This window comes from Trichechus manatus, unplaced genomic scaffold, assembly GCF_000243295.1.
Source record: "Trichechus manatus latirostris isolate Lorelei unplaced genomic scaffold, TriManLat1.0 scaffold00103, whole genome shotgun sequence".
In the NCBI taxonomy this organism is placed as follows: Eukaryota; Metazoa; Chordata; class Mammalia; order Sirenia; family Trichechidae; genus Trichechus; species Trichechus manatus.
The window spans coordinates 8,658,538-8,663,096 of NW_004444039.1; positions in this window are offsets into that span (position 1 = coordinate 8,658,538).

The window sequence follows — 4,559 nt, forward strand, 5'->3', positions numbered from 1 at the left end:
AGGGATGATAAGTGAACTAGCGAGAGGGGAGGGCCAACCCTGGTTTCCAGAAACTGAATAACGCTTCTGTTCCTTCACTGTATGCTACTGAGTGTGTTGGCCAAGCGTGGTTAGAAACACCGTGTTCCCGGGCAGAGCAGCTGACACCTTCTTCGTAGAAACTTCTTAGCCCTGCTCAGCCTGTGTTGCCCCTGGGCATGCCTTGATGGCAGGGGACAGGGGGGCTAATGTGAATGAACAACCCATCACAGTTCATACAAACCAAACCCACTGCCGTCGAGTTGATTCCAACTCACAGTGACCCTATAGGACAAAGTAGAACTGCCCCATAGGGTTTCCAAGGCCTCAATCTTTACGGAAGCAGACTGCCACATCTTTCTCCTACGGAGCGGCTGGTGGGTTCGAACCACTGACATTCTGGTTAGCAGCCGAGCGCTTAACCACCGCACCACCAGGGCATCTCAGTTTATACAAGCCTTTCAAATCTATTATGGCATTTGGTTCTCACGCCTTGCTCTCAGGAAGCGAGATGAAATTCTGACTCTAATTTGTATATGAGGAAACGTGAACTCAGTGTTAAGATTACACACTTGGAAAATGATGAAGTTGTCTCAAAACCACATTACATGCTTCTTGCATTAAACCGGGCAGTTAACAGTGATAATGGCGAGTGCTTCTCTTGTTAGAATATCGGTTTATTTTTGTTTCCTCAGCTCATTTATGAGGCGCATGATACCTAGGAGGGAAAAACTGAGGGACTGTATGTGAAATGCGAAGACTCCCTGATGAGAAAGGGGACACTGGATCCAGAAACGCCTGTGCCGTTACTACAGCGGCGGTATTCCGGCGCCATCTAGTGCTTCAATGAAGTAATGGGGGATGGATGGCTCTCGGTTATGGACGGGCAACGGTTGCAGCGAAGTGACAGTCTGTAGGGTGATGCTGTTGAGTGTTTCTCAGACTGGGGCCTGTGGATCTTTTTACTTACCTGGGAGCTTTGTGAGAATTTTTTCTTTAAAAATTTCTTTTCTTCTCCCACGGATACCTTAAGACTGAGAGGAGAGATCTGATAAACAAATTCATACTATGCTGTGTTATTAATTATACTCATGAGTGAATAGTTGTATATTAAGATGGCTACAGACAAAGAGCAATAATTAACCCCAACAGAGTGATCCCTCTACTAGACTCTGAGCCACTTGAGGGTAGGGACCAATTTATTTCCCTTCATACGCCTTGCCTAGTAAACACCTGCCACATCGTTGCTGATTTCTGCCAAGTCAGCTCCCACTCCTGGTGACCCCATGCGCAACGGAATGAAACATTGTCTGGTCCTGCACCATCTTCACGATCGTTGGCATGCTCCAGTCCATTGTTACAGCCACTGTGCATCTTGAGTGGCTTCCAACCTGGGGGGCTCATCTTCCAGCACGCTATTGGACTATATGTATATATATAATTGTACTTTAGATGAAGGTTTACAGAACAAACTAGTTTCTCATTAAACAGTAAACATATTGTTTTATGACATTGGTTAACAACACCATGACATGTCAATACTCTCCTTTCTCAAACTTGGGTTCCTTGTTACCAGCTTTCCTGTTCCCTCCTGCCTTCTCGTCCTTGCCCCTGGGCTAGTGTGCCCCTTTAGTCTCGTTTTGTTTTATGGGCCTGTCTAATCTTTGGCTGCAGGGTGAACCTCAGGTGTGACTTCATTATGAAGCTAAAAGGGTGCCCGGGGGGCCATACTCTCGGGGTTTCTCCAGTCTCTGTCAGGCAAGTAAATCTGGTCTTTTTTTTGAGAGTTAGAATTTTGTTCTACATTTTTCTCCAGCTCTGTCCAGGACCCTCTGTTGTGATCCTGGTCAGAGCAGTCAGTGGTGGTAGCTGGGTACCATCTAGCCGTACTGGACTCAGTCTGGTGGAGGCCTTGGAAGCTGTGGTCCATTAGTCCTTTGGACTAATCTTTCTCTTGTATCTTGTTTTCTTCATTCTCTCTTGTTCCCAAAGGGGTGAGACCAGTGGAGTATCTTAGATGGCTGCTCACAGGCTTTTAAGACCCCAGACGCTACTCACCAAGGTAGAATGTAGAACATTTTCTTTATAAACTGTGTTATGCCAGTTGAGCTAGATGGCCCCCCGAGACCATGGTCCCCACAGTCCTCAGCCCAGCAATTCAGTCCCTCAGGGAGTTTGGATGTGTCTATGGAGCTTCTATGACCTTTCCTTGTACAAGTTGTGCTGGCTTCCCCAGTATTGTGTACTGTTGGACAATAGTCTGTTGTAATCCACAGAGTTTTCACTGGCTAATTTTTGGCAGTAGATCACCAGGCCTTTCTTCCTAGTCTGTCTTAGTCTGGAAGCTCCACTGAAATCTGTCCACCTCGGGTGACCCTGTGAATATTTGAGATATTGTTGATGGTGGCATTTCAGGCACAGTGGCACCTGGATGAAGAAAATGCACACACCCCTGTGCACAGCAGTCTTCTTGGGTGGTGCGGGAGTGTTATGGGTTGAATTGTATCTCCCCAAAATACGTGTTGGAATCCTAACCCCTAAACCAGTTCCTGTGGAGTTCCCGGGTTGTGCAAATGGTTGGCACACTTGACTGCTAACCAAAAGGTTAGAGGCTGGAGTCCACCCAGAGGCATCTTGAAAGAAAGGCCTGGTGATCTAATTGCAAAACTCAGCCACTGAACACCTATGGGCCCGGACATTCATGGGGTCACCGGGAGTCGGAGGGGGCCAGATGGCGGCTGGTCACAACTGTGGGTGAGACCCTGTTTGAAGAAGGGGTTTCTCTGTTATATCAGTTAGATATGCCTGAGCAGGATGGGTTATAAATCGAATCACTTCCGAGTTAGTGATAACAAAAGCCCATTAGACACAGGGATATGCAGATGTGGGAGAAGACAGACGCCAGGATTGTCTGCAAACCACAGAAACAAGGAACGTCTGGGACTACCTGCAAGGGAGGAATTGACACGGCCAAGATCCCGATGTGAACGTTTAGTGTCTAGAACTGTGAGAAAATAAATCTCTGTTCTTTAAGGCCACTCCAGTGTGGCATTTGTGTGACAGCAGCACCGGGTAGCTAAGACAAGGAGTGAGCGAGTTATGGGGTTCTTCTCTTGTTTCATGGAGAAAGGCAGCCTGATTGTGGGGGATGGACAATGAAGAGCTGGATTCAAACCTGCTACTTTTTTCAAGACAGGGCTGGATTTTTTTTTTTTTTCCAAGCATAGTCAAGGAATATGAAGAGATAAAGAATATTTAAGTTACACAGGGGAGAGAATGTTGAGAAATCCATTGATGGGGTCTCATCCTTGGAGTCCAGAACTAGGATTAGAGCCAGGGACCCTGCTGAGGGATAGGACAGGAATTCTACCCGATTCTAAATCGTTTTTGCTGGGGCAGAGCTTTCTGAGCTACCACTCTCTGGCCACGGAGGACGAGCTCCAGAAGGGATACTTGGAAACAAGTAGTTTGCTCTTCAGACATTTTATTTCTAGCTCTTGGTAATACTATTCATAAGGTATCACCAGACATCCCTGCCCGCAGAATTTACCCGGCTTCTTACTGTGGACTGCGGTAAGGGTGGGTAAGAGTGATTGCTAATTAATGCTCACTCGCGTATCCACTTTGGGCTTTTCTGTTAGGATAGAAATCAATATAACAAAGCCTAGTCAACAGGCCTAAAATAAGGGTTAGCAGTTCGAACCCACTAGCCACTCCGAGGGAGAGAAGACCTGGCGAACTGCTCCTATAAAGATTGCAGCCTCGGAGACCCTGTGGGGCAGTTCTACTCTGTCATGTGGGGTCACTATGAGTCGGACTCAACTTGACAGCAGCTGTTTTTTACCCTGGTCTCTAGAAGATAAAGATGGAGGTATATAGTTTGAAAAAAATATGTATCGGTGTGAAAAAGAGAGATCCTGAAGCTAGTAACTGACCTGTGAGTAGAGAAATTAGGAAAATCAACTCATAAGAATTTATATAACGTCCTGATTCCCTAAGACAGTCAATCTATTTCCACGTTGGCTGACAGTTCTGTATGTTAAAGGAATAGTATTTTGCATGTTGAATAACTTTTGAAAATCATTTGCAAAGTTTTTTTTTTTTTTTGACAGAGTGAGCATAATACAGTTGTTTGGGAAAGGAATTTCAGTTCAGGAGTTTTCTTTAAAATAAAAACTTTCACCACCCCAAATACTGTTTAGAATTGACTTTTGGTTCCTATGCCAACGAAGGTCCCAGCTTGGGCTTCTCAGGGTGACAGCCCAATAAAAGCCCGTGGCAACCAACCGTGTCACCGAAAGGAGCCAGCTGGCTCCCATCTCTGTGTGTGTGAGCCATCCACCGCACACTGGGGCCATTTGGGAGATAATCTTTATAAGGATGAAAGACGTGTTTGAGTGCTTAGTGATTTCCTCATTGCAGTGTGCGGTGAGGAAGCTGCGTCAGGGAAGGCCGTGGGTCCTCAGAGCGGGGTGAGGAAGCCGCGTCAGGGAAGGCCGTGGGTCCTCAGAGTGGGGTGAGGAAGCCGCGTCAGGGAAGGC